Source organism: Argiope bruennichi, chromosome 9 (genome assembly GCF_947563725.1).
Source record: "Argiope bruennichi chromosome 9, qqArgBrue1.1, whole genome shotgun sequence".
In the NCBI taxonomy this organism is placed as follows: domain Eukaryota; kingdom Metazoa; phylum Arthropoda; class Arachnida; order Araneae; family Araneidae; genus Argiope; species Argiope bruennichi.
The window spans coordinates 15,163,302-15,176,827 of NC_079159.1; the positions used below are offsets into that span (position 1 = coordinate 15,163,302).

General features: G+C 28.7%; 1 protein-coding gene across 1 annotated transcript in view; it reads right to left on the minus strand.

Annotated features, from left to right (window-relative positions):
• Positions 1–13,526, minus strand: part of LOC129984733 (diacylglycerol kinase 1-like) — a 618,611-nt gene that overhangs the window by 138,233 nt on the left and 466,852 nt on the right. The gene's annotated exons all lie outside the window — the stretch shown is intronic.

The following is a 13,526-nucleotide window of genomic DNA, read 5'->3' on the forward strand; positions in this document are numbered from 1 at the left end:
CTCTATCTTTCTAATTTTCAAGGGAACAGTTTCAGCAGTTTTTATGCAAGATTTAGGAATAATGATTTTCATGTAACAATATTAGCATCAGTGGCGTGTCAGTGTAACTGTTTAGCAATATTATCACCAATATCTTGTCAGGGTGACTATTCAGTAATATTATCGCGAGTAGCCTGTCTGGGTAACTGTTCAGCCGTATTACCATCAATAGCCTGTCAGCGTAACTGTTTAACAATGTTACCATCAGTAAACTGTCAAGGTAGCTGTTTCATAATGTTATCATCAGTAGCCTACCAGTGTCACTGTTTAGCAATATTATTATCAGCAGCCTATTAGGGTAAATGGTTAGAAACTTGTTCCCTAATAACTTGAGTGTCAGCAACTGGACAATTAGGCCTGTTGTCTCTTTCAATCGCCTATGAGTTTGTCTATTATTTTCTTACCAGTTTACCAAAAAACATCATACATGAATCATTACATCAAACTATATAAAGATTATACCTAGATTTGAATTTTTTAGGGGAACAAAATTCTGATGTTTTTATATTGATGGGAACATGAAGAGAAAATTTCGACACAGTGCCTATCCTGCTGTTATTGAAAGGATAACCCGTCTAGACAAATCTATTGACGCTAACAAATAATGTAGAATACAATCAATATTTCGCTCATGTTTCAAAAGCATGACTTAAGTTAATCTGAATTTATCAATATAAATCACATATTTAATTTAGATTGAATTAAATTCAGTTCTCATAGTTACATGCCATTCAGAAGCTCCAAATATAAGAATATATCGAGACAAGGCTGAAAGATGGAAAAATAATTGCAGAAATAATCAGATAAATAATAAAAGAAGTAAATCTAACAAAGCTACTTTTTTCTCACGGTTTTAAAAGTCTGAAGAAAGAAAAAACTTCCCAACTTTCAAGATTACGAAGTTTTTTAATTGGACGGGGAACTATGTAGTCTTGTTTTTATCGATTTGATATATTTTTTCCCTCTTCTATGTTGTAATGCTGTCGGTGAAAAGAATATTGAGTACATGCCTTTTGTAAACTCAAAAAAAAAAATCATTAATCTTTTATGAAATGATTGAAAAGCCCATTTTATTACGTTTCTTAGAATAATTTTAAAAAGTGTTAAATTTTTTTTCTTTGGATTTTTTTATCATCAGTTTTATTCTATTTGCACTTTGAATCTCTTTTGATAAATTTAATTTATCTTTTTTTGTATTTGCACAGTCGAAATTTCCTAATACATAACTATGCTCTTTAGATAGATTGCCAGAAAGGCAATCTATGGTGTTTTAGACCGCTGTGACCTAGTGGTTTATGCTTCGTTTTTGTGACTAGAGAGGTTCAGATTCTAATAAATATCCGCCAAAAATGTGGTTCTGGTTTAGTAAAACCTAATGTGTGAGCAAACGTTGCCATGTTTGTGAAGTAAAGAAAATATATAACACTAGTTCGGATGTAGTTCTTGGCATCTGATCACTGTGTAAAATTACAAGGTTTCGCTCCGAAATAGCTGTCCTAGATCCGAATCGGTGTTGCTTTGTAATAGAGAATTAATATAATAATAATAATAATAAAAACACACAAAACAAAATGGAAGTGTCCCCTTATAAAAGTGAAACAGAGTCACTCATTGCTACCATTATTAGTGTTGAAAGACGAAAAATTGCCAACCATATCATTGCAGTTGATAAGACATAGTGGAAGCTTGGAAAATTATAGACTTGAAGCTGGAAAGTTTATAGACTTTTGATCTAGTAACATCTAGTAACTAGTTTTATATAGCGTCGTTTGCAGTGATATGAAAATCCTAGAATATTTGATGTAATAACAGTATTTTATTTCTTGAAAAATAAGGTCTATACGCTTAAAAATGAATACTTCCCCAATAATTTGTGACAGATTTATTCTTTGTTGGGATTGGGGGTTCAGAATTACGAAGTGGAACATAAAAGAATCCACATTGCTATAAAATGCGAACAGTATTATAATAAAATTAAATGAAGTATATTTTTAAATTGAAAACCAGTCTAGAAGATTTTATAAAAAAAATTATTACGAATTTCAAATGGGACTAAAAGTGCCAAAGATTTCAGCTGAAATAAAAATGATACATTTAAATATACACAATTTTTTAATTTTAAAAAATTAATATGATGATTAATATTTGTATTACCAATTAAAATCTTTAAAAGAAAGAATAGAAGAATTGAATTATAAGATCAAACATTTCATTGGAAGTATATGGTTTCAATAATATGCATTAAAATAGTAATTCCATCTTTTTTTTCTTTTGTAAAAATACCAAAAGTTTTCAGATCGATTCTTTTTTTTTCAAAATACCATTCCTGTACTTACAGAAACATGGGGACTCCGAAGACATAGAAAGAAATTAAAAGAGGAAGGCTTGTTTAATTACAATTAAATTTAATCTTTTCTATTAGCTAATTAAATAGAACAGATTGAAACACACTGATTAGTTAATTCATAAAGAAAAATAAACATTTCATTTACCAGCAGTGCTGGGTGTTAATGCAATTAACTGAAATTCATGATAATCGGGACCTAATTATGTGTTGAAGCAACTTTTAATTATATCGTTTGAGGAAGACAACCAAATTCCTAAAACTATGAGCGATGGAAAAATGACATGCATATTTCGAACGAGCACATTTGCTGCCAAAGGATAAACAAATTAATTGAAAGATAATGATGCTTATTTCAACACAGAGGTTAACATGTTCTTCGCTGTCCATATGAATGTGTTGTTTATATGAAATATTCCTTTGCAAGTTAAAAGATTAATAATTCATCAGCGTATTTAATTAAATAGAATCTATTCATGAGACACAAACACATGACTAACTTACTTGTGAATAATTTGTTTAAACGGCCTTCATCTGTTAAATTATTCAGTAAATATTGGTTGTATGTTTTATCAAATAAAGTCTTTGATTTGGCGTCAGAGTTATATAAGAATCTATTTAAAGGAAGTTATGCCTTAATAAGTAATCATTAAGTCAAAGTTATATGACAAACCTAACTGCTCATGTAGTTAATCTTTTCTAGTAGCTATAGTTATTTATTCTTGTTTATTATACTAGATATCCAGAAATTATGCTCTGTTTTCATTTTTTGACGCGATCGTGCTCTGAGTCCGAGATTTCGGTAAAAATTTGATCTGAGATTTCACGCATGCGCATTCACTTCGTTGAGTTATTGGCTAACAATAAAAGTCAGTTTTAGAGTCAATCAGATAATTTTTTATCTGTTGCATGTCGAATGTATAAAATGCAATTTAAAAAAATTGGATATCCTGCCGTATGCAATTAATGTTCAGCCAGCCTCATTATTAACACATGGAATACAAAACCAACTGAAATTCATAGACTCATTTGTAAAGTTTCCGGACAAAATGCGATGAGTGCGACTAGTTGCGAAATTTCAATGAAGGATGTGAAACTGTACAAGATGAAAAACAAAGTGGATGGCGGTCTGTCGTGAAATATGATTTATTCACTGAATTGAAAGAAAAGATGAAGGAGAAATGAAAATTAACCATTCTGATAATGTCAATGCATTTTCTTAAAATTTCTCCTTTATTTATTTATCATAGCAGGATGCATTTTTCTACTGCGAAGTCATATAAAAGTTCATACTTCCGGTAAGAAAAAAAAAATCCTTCAACAATATTTTAAAAAAAATAATCTAATGATGATCTGAAAACTAAATAAAGATGAAAAATAATCTAATAAATAATGATAATCTAAGCATTGCGATTGATTATGCAAAAAGTACTTTGTTATTAATCGTTTCCTTTTTTAATTGCTTAGAGAAACTTTATCCTCGTAAAATTTATCTTATTCTGTAATATGATTTAAACCCTTTTCCTCTTGTAAGATACCCCCCCCCCCGGGGGGGCACGTCGTAATGAGGAGGAGATGCTTCCGGCATGGTGGTTGAATCTCGCTACCCTGGTGGGTACACAAATAGATGGGGGATCTGACTCCTCCCATGGATGACGGAACGTACTTCCTTCTGGAAGGGTTGTACCGTGGCCGGTGATGACCCTTAGGACTAACCACAGTTCCCGCCAATGTTGCTGTTGCGGCGGTCCGGTATTTCAGTATTCTTTATCCGTGTGCCTTCGGGCGTGTCAGAGAGTCAGTGATATGACTTCCTCTTGTAAGATGCCCAAGAGTTTCAAAATGATGTTGGCGCATGTGAGCACAAATTGGAGCCATTTGAAATAACATTTAAATTTATTAATGCAATACACAGTTCATTTCTTAATTGTATAAATTTCAAAGAAAGTCACAGTGTCCCAACATAAATTACTAAAAAACAACAACAACAACAAAAAAAAACAAAAAACCGCGGGATTCTTAAATTTATGACACACTTAGACACTGTAGTATATTTTTTTCCCTTTTATCTTCCTCTTTTTTTCCAGGGTATATAGCTTCTTGAAAATTTCTTAGATCAATTTAATATATATAAAGAATTTCTTTCCATAGACAATGAGTTAATAGATTAGAATAATTATGAATTTATGTCTTTCTCCCACTCATTTACTTCTTTCAAATTTTATGTCTTTATTCGTGAGTTTCAGATCTAGCGTTGAAAATTCGGAAATAAAGTTAATGTAGAATAATTAATTATTCTTACCAATTTGCGATAATTAGTTGTCTTTGATTTGTGAATATTCAAGGATTCCAAAAGAATTGTTACTCTATAGATTCACCATAGAAATAACAAATATGAAACAATTCTATTCATTTCTAAGATTTTTAAATTAAACCATTTTCCTATTAAGAAATCAGATATTCCTTTTTTTTGTTCCTATTATATTCATTAAAAATGAATATTTAGGTTCAAGCCATCATTATAATTGTATTAAAGCTATCTATCATAAAAATAAAAAGGCATTTGACTATACAGATCTTACGAGACAATAGTGCTTCCAATAGTTATCACAAAATGGAAAGGTAATTTTTAAGAAACGATTCTTTGTCATAATTTATGTCGATATCTAACGATGAGAATGTTATTTCCAAGATTCAGAAATAATGTTGAGACGCCATAATTCAGAATGTTTATATTCACGAATTCAGTAGATACGTAGAACATATTTCTAATGTTTAATTGTTTTTAAAAATTCAGACTAATTAATTATCTTTACAAATTACGGTGAAATAATAATTCGCAAATAATAAATTGGTGTAAAATTAATTGCGGTTTCCAAAAGCAGGTCGTTGACCTTATTGTTATTATTTCTGCCAATCGTTGACCTTTTGTAATTATTTCTGCCAATTATATGACATATTTCTTGCTGAAGGTATTAGATTTGAAAAAGAAATATATAATATATGAGGTATAATATGAGCTTTCCATAATTATCAGCTAACCATAATAATGAGCTATCAGCTTTACCATAATTTTAACACAAATTGAGAGTAATATTATCTAAGTTTATTTTTATGATGTTAAATAAAAAATGATAAAGAGAGAAAGAGACAATTTTCAAAATATTTCTCTTTTTTATTTTCATAAAGGCTTTGTTAATGATTACAAATATATTGTTTTTGTTAAAGAAAACCTACCTTGGTCTTCTAGATTATTTTATTACGAAAAGGAGTGATAAACAGTGATTAAAAAGAGAACATTTCTGAAATTTTTTGTTAGGCATGTACTTGTTTAGATATTCCTTTAGACAATCCTTTTTATTTCTTTCAGTATCGTAGTATGTTTTAATTCGAAATTAATACAAAGCTGCCATTTATTACATTATAAAAAACAAGCATCGCTTCTACGATCTTTCATCTTTTATCTCAACAAGCATTTTGGTGAATTTAAATTGACAGACATTCCACAAAAGCGTGGAAGATTCCCATATTTGAAATCAGACAGTAGTGAATATTTTGATGATGATAATTAATTCCTAATTCATTTTTTAGAACTTCACTTGCTTTACCAAATTTGTCTATTAGTTTTACAATAAAAAGGAGCAATATTTTAGTCAAACAATTCAAGTTAATAAAAGTCATAACTATTTCGTTAACCATTCGAATGAATATACATCAGTTTAAAAGATAAGAGTTCGAAGTTCTTTTTTAATAATCAAAAAGTATTAACAAAAGCTGGATTGTTCTAAAATTACTATACCTAAATTCAAAATTGACTGGAAAAAAAATCAATAAACAGCGTAAATCAAATCTAAAATTTGCATTCCAAACATATTGAAAACGATGTATTTTTAAAACGAATGATCCATACTGATTGAAAATGGATGAAAGTCTTCAAAGATAGAACATGCAATCAGGTGGAATTTATATATTTTAAATGCTTCAAAGTCACCGAACGATTCTTTTAAATGTTGTAAATTAAAAGTCATGACAGAAAAATATTCTGAAAAAGTAAATTGTTCAAGAATTATGTTTGTCATTGTTAACGGAAGATCATTCAAATATAAATTGACTCATCAAAATATATTACAGTTTAGAAAAGATTTTATCTATAAAATTATAATATATAATAATTATTTTGTAAAAATCTTTCAGTAGTAAAAGAGGCCATGATAATGATACAGTTAAATAGAACAAGGGTCAATTCCTTTTATTGAAAAGGATCAGAAATTCTGTTAAAGAGGGAATTGAAGAAAGATAGCAAAATCATAAAAATTGCTTGTCAAAAAGATAGCAGATAGTAGACTCTTGAAAACTGATGACAAAAGCATCGGAAAGAATTGTAGCAAAACTTTGAAACAATGTTAATAGAAGTGTTGGTAGAAAAATTGCAAAATGTTGCAAATTAAAAAGCAAAATCATTGTCAGAGAGATGACAAACTTTCGCAAATTGGCAAATAAAACATTCCAAGAAAATTGGCAAAATATTATCGAATAAAAATAATTACTTTTCGTTTCAGGAACAAAGATTATAACTTTTGGACAATTGTTCCCTGCAAATTTACTATACCAAATATGAAAGATGAACGCCTTTCTGGAGATCTCTGTCATATTCTTAGCCTTCGCCCTGTTAGATTCGTTTCTTTTTGCAGTTATTCTTTCACGCACGAATTCACAAAGATCAACATCATATATTTTTGAACTTTACCATTTTGTTTCAATTCAAAACTCTCATGTTTAATGTTAGTAAGATGAATTCAATTTTTCGGAATATTTATTACTGCACCACCTTCTAATTATTTCCCTATATTGCTAAAAAATAAAAACACCTACTCCACCTCTCATCTCATCTTTATATTAGTGAAATCAACTTCTTCTAGTGTATACATAAAAACTTAGAATTTCACTGTACCTGAACAGAAAATACATCCTTGATAAAAACTCTTAAATCGCTTCCAAATAAATGTTTCGTTTTGTTGAATAAACAATCATTTTCACATCAACATAACAAACATTAGACAACAGCGAGCATGTTTTATAGATTCTGTTTCAGAATCTTAGGATGTGATGAAAAAACGGGACCACGATTACATCTCAATAACTTCTAAAATATTTTCAACGAGTTGTATCAAGTTTTATAGAAATAAAGTTTATAGAAATTTACAATAATTTACATTTTTATATTAAGTTTTATAGAAATTTATAAACTGGTGTCAAGACTCTTGCGACATTCCTTCCCACTTTTAGTGCTTTTGAGTTTATCTGCTTCGTTGATAGACAGACATAATTTTGAATACGCTTTTATTTTGAGTCTTAGATAGATCAAAATATGGAGATTAATTCAGTTTCGGTTATTTAAAGAGTATGTGTTTTTGCACTAACTAACTTAGACGACTAGCTGTTGGCAGGCAATATTGGTTATGTTTTATCTCTATTAAAATAAATTGATTATTTTGAAACCTTCAACAAAGTGTTTTGAAAAATCTCAGTGTGATGATATACTTAAAGCCGTGTTATTTAATTAGCCCTATTTATTTTGTACACGGACATTCCTAATGGTGTCGGGTCCCACGACTTAGCAATGTACTTTCAGTTATACTCAGCGATAATGTAATTTCAGCTTTAAATTACTCATCTAAACTGTCATATCAAACAACGATAATAATGAAAATCTTTCTTTTTTAGCTTTTAACAGTAGAAAAAAAATTAAAGTTTTATGGAGCAGTCAAAATAATTTTAATTTCACTGCAACTATAAAAAATTATAAAAAAAAAATTAAAAATTCAGGAAAAAGTTTACAGATTAATTAAACTATTGCCATTAAAAAGACAATTTTTAAAATTTTTAATGTAAAATTAGCTTTTACAATAATATTCGCGAGAGTTATAGTGGGAAAACGCCAATATCTCATTTTATTGTTAATAATCATAATTAATGAAATTTCGTCCAAAGGTTTACGTTTCCACTCTCCAAGAAATAGCTGTATCAAATTTAAAAGCTCTAGATCAAACAGTCTCTTTTGTTCAGTGCCAAACAATATACTACACATATATTTTCCTTAATTATTACCGAAAATAGTATATTATTACATCTATCGTAAAAATAAGGCGAAATTTAATTCCACTAATTGTAAGGAAGCAAAATTAATTTTTGAAATTCTATCAAAAATAAGGTACTTGGGCTAATAATCACCCACATTAGTGTATATATTACAAAATTTACGAGAAAGATCCTAAGCATTTTTACGCAGAAGTTTAAAACAATTTGTTGCCTCATTAAAATAAAACAACATCAGCTCTGAATCAGCTAGTTTCACTGGAAATAATAATGAATGCTTTATTCAAATATTCAATGCATCGTTAAATTCTTCTTTAATTAGACTAATTAAAGCGATGTAAACATCATTTAAAATGAAAAAATATATGTAATGCATTGAATCCTCATTACGTATTGGTTGAATGCAAATGAGGGCTGTGCCATTTATACCAAAGTTTTAAACATTCTTTTTTTTAAAATTTCAATCTCCAATTATATTCGAATCTTCTAATTATTTTGCAAATTAACATACGAATTTCCAATAAATCGAATTTTGTATCCAATACCTTATCCTTATAACATAAGTACACGTAATTTAAATAATTATTTTATGCATTGCATCACTTTTCGAAAAAAGGTTTCTAATCAATATTTGCTTTTTTTTTCATTAAATATATAGAAGACATATTGTAATTATAAATCTATTAGCTTTTGAGGAATCTTAGCGTTTCAGAATTGGGGTCCGAAAACAAATTTAAAAAACTATGTCTGTCTGTCCATGAGAAAGGCAATTACAAAATGCAACATACATGAAAGAAGAAAATAGGCATGTGATATTTATACAAAATTTTTAAGGTTTCTTTTAATTTTAAATGAAATGCATCACTGAAAAATGTGACAGTTTCGTTGTGTACATGTCAAAAAGATAATTCGGAAACAATGCGAGCTAGATACATGAAATTTCGCATATGATTTTATCAATAGAATTATAAATATGTAATGTATTTTGCCTCAAATTTTCCCATTATAAGAAAATGACTGACAGAAAATAGGTCACATTAGATATGAAATCGAAAGATTGTCTTTCAACTGTATTATTCTTTCCGTTTTAAAAATTAAATTTATTTCAAAATTGCTTTAAAATAAAAACCTTAACTTTATAAATATTCTTTTTTTAAAAAATGGAACATCGAATATGCACTTGAAAGTTTCTTTTTGTTTCCTTCCCAAATTATGCTAATGCATTCTAGTTACAGTTCATCGTTTGGATTCTTGTTGATGTTGTTTATCAGTGTTCGTAGATGTATGCAACCTAGATATTGAAATAAAAATTGTATCTTGAGAACAATCAAATGTTGTTATCTTACCTAGTTAAAATATAACGTCGAGAATTGCATATATTTTCGGAAATCTTTACCTTTCATTAATTACTTCGTAGACAACGGGGCTTCGTAGACTTTGTAGGCAGCCACGTTAACGTCATATTTGAAAATAAATATTAATTACAAATCTTAATGGATATTGAAAGGATGCCAAGAAATCTCTTGACTTTGCCGAAGAATATCAATGTTCTGGAAAATACAAGAATTTTGGCTCCATTTATAATAAAAATCTATGCCTACAAAAACTTTTAGAGAATTCCATGTGACGTCACAACCTATCGGGAGGTTATATAAACAGAAGTATTAACAAGAGGGCTAATTCTTTCTTGATAAACAATGATCGCATTACATGTTGATCTGCCGAACATTTTTGCTCTGCTAATATTTAAGTTTCCGTTTGGTGTTTGCTTTTGTGTTGTTTATTTCTACAATAGTTTTGGTACATCTCGGGGTTTCTTTTAATTACAAATGTTTCGTGGTTTCCTGCAGAATAAAATCCCGATTTTTATTATCCATACAGTTGGATTTTGTTTACCCTACACTCTATTTTATTTACCCTAAACACTATTTTCTACTTACATCGCTTTATTTATGACTAGCCGCCTTTGGCGACCAGCCGGTTCGCCAATCTTTATACTCGTTAAAATTTTAATAATTAAATATTTTATGTAATTCCTACTTTAATAGCTTCTTCATCCAATATTTTAAAGCTTCAAATTTTGATAGTCATGTAATTCACTCATAATAATATAAAGTCCTTCAGCCATAACATAATATGTATCTCTCTCATTTTCTGTTAGTTCCGGTAGAATTTATGCTTAAAATTAAAATGGAAATGACTAAACTGCAATTAATATAATAATATTTTTTACTGAAAACAAAGCATTTTTTTAATACTATGATTACTGATAATAGAGTCACTGAGCGTTTAAACTTTATGGGCACTAAAGAATATCTTTCTTAAGTTATGTAATATCTCAAGAATTTGTCAACAAAATTTTCTCAGATTCATCATGAACAGATCGATTCATTAACAATGTTTAATTTTAAATGCATCAAACTTTAAGAAAATAAAATGAATCGTTTAAAATAATCGGTCGAAAACAGGTTTAAAAAACTACTTAAAAAATGATGTACTTAAAACTATAAGTATATGCAAAAAAAATATATATAACTAACATAAATACAATTTAATTACAAAAGCATGCAACTAACCTAAAAATAATTTAAATAATTGAAAACAGGTTAAAAAAATCTACTTAAAACTATAAAGCATATACAAAAAATATATAACTAACATAAATACAATTTACTTACAAAAGCATACAACTAACCTAAAAATAATTTAAATCATTCGTTGATAGTGGTTGTCATGTCAACAATCAGAACATAATGCGCATGCGTGAATTTTCTTCGCCAGATCCGGTAACGCAAATGCGTGAATTTTTCTACGCCAGTTGGGGTAACTCTATGCAGATTAGAAATTTTTAATTTCTTTATTCTGTGTTATTTTAATTCAAAAGTACTTCAGAATGAATCTGAAACATGGATTGATTAACAATGTTTAATTTTAAATGCATAAAGCATTATGAAATTAAACAGAATCGTTTGAAATAATCCGCCGAAAAATGTTAACCTTAGCCTCATTACTGTTGGGAGAAAAAAAAAAAATTGAGGCCTTACTCATTTGGCGGTGGGGAGAATGGAAGATTTTTTTGGCGGGAAAGTTATTTTTTAATTAATAATTAAAATTCTAATTAAAATTTCAAAAAAAGGGACCCCAGGTGCACATTCCCGACCTCTAAGGTATACATGTACCAAATTTGGTAGCTGTATATCAAATGACCTGGCCTGTAGAGCGCCAACACACACACACACACATTGATCTTTATTATAAGTATAGATATAGATGATTGATTATTGATTAGGAAAATTAATTTTTTATTTATTTTTCATAATAAAAGTAATAATAAGAAAAATAGTAAAAATAGTTTTATTTAAATAAATTTGTAAATAAAAAAAAGAATTAGAATGCTTATTATTTTTTTACTAAGAAAATAAAAAAAAGTTAGAATAAATCTATGCATAATTATTATAGAGTAAGCATTCCTTTTATTGTCTTATGCTATCCGCTTATAAATTGCACTTTCCTATTAGATAAAGCTTGTCGTTTCAATGGCGTAAAATGGGCAAAGAAAAATCACTCGAAAATTCCGAGTGGAAAAAGGTACTCTGCGCATTATTTCCAAAACATTTTCCTACCTGATACAAAAGAGATAATTAGTCACATTTATTTCATACGTCTTCTATAAACAAAGGAACAATCATTATCTTTAAGAGTCAAATTCAAATTAGAGAATAGAACACAATAGAAATATCTCGCAGTTCATTAACATCCTAATGGCCCCATTGTGTTAGCAACTAAGCTGAAGCACCTATTCAATGCAATGGCTTTTGAATGTAAAAGTGTTTCTAAAAATATAGAATTTTGATGGAAATATTAGAGTTTATAATGACTGCATTTTCTCAAAATTCAAATCTAAAGTAATGAAAAGTTAGGTTTCCATAAAGACTGTCAGGGTTTAAACTGAGTTTATGACACTCGAGTTTATCATTGCATTGTTATGCTACTTATGACACCTGCTAAGCAATACCATGATTTATTTTCTATAATTGATTCTATTTTTGGATTTTAGTTACATTTTCAGCATTTAATGAATGTATTTCCGAATCTTCTATGTTTTGAGTCGCGTTTTATATACTTGACACAATCGCTAAGAATGGTAAAATGCGTTTCTGGTTTTGGTATTTCCTATGCTTCTAATTATATATTTTCTCTGAATGAATTTAAAATGATGAAAAAAATGGAATAAACCAATTCATAATTATTAATATCTTTATTCAGTTCATACGACCTTCAAATGAGTGTTGATTAAAAATATTATCTGAAAATACAAGCAAGATTCTTTTTTTTATGGAATTAAGTTTTTTGGAAGAAAATATTTAGATACGAATCATACATATACTGATTACATATGAATAACTTTCAATCTAACATACATTTGAACTGGCATTTAAATTTTAAAAAATCGAGATTGCACTTAGTTTAATATGTTGTTGATTTGATTGATTGTTATGTTTTGAACTTACACTCAGTTTTACCATGATGAAATAGGGTCGAACATTGCGCTGTATGACACTGTCAGCATGAGAGCAGATAGAAAAAGGCTCTAATAGTTATTTATAAAAAAATATTTTTTTTTGTGCAAAATCTCATTTTTTAAGGAAAGACACTTATATAATTAAACTTAAAAGGCAAGAACATTAAATATATATATATATATATATATAAGTATAAAAAAAGAAAGCAAAAAGCGCGACATAAACCGAGGATCCCCAATACTCGCATCATTCATGTTGTTCTGACCACTATACTGCACTGCCCACACTTCAAAGCGGAAGTTGAACATGCGTGTTCTAATAATTGATTATAAAAATGTGTGTGTTTTGTATGCGTAAAATCGCGTTTCTATCAGGATAGACACAAATATAGACAAACTTAAAAAGCAAAACCTTATCTAAATATAAAATTTGATCCAAAACGTTAGAGCCAAGATATAAAATAAATTTAGATATATACAAGAATTGCTGGTTTAAAGTTATAAGATATGAAAAGAAACAGCATT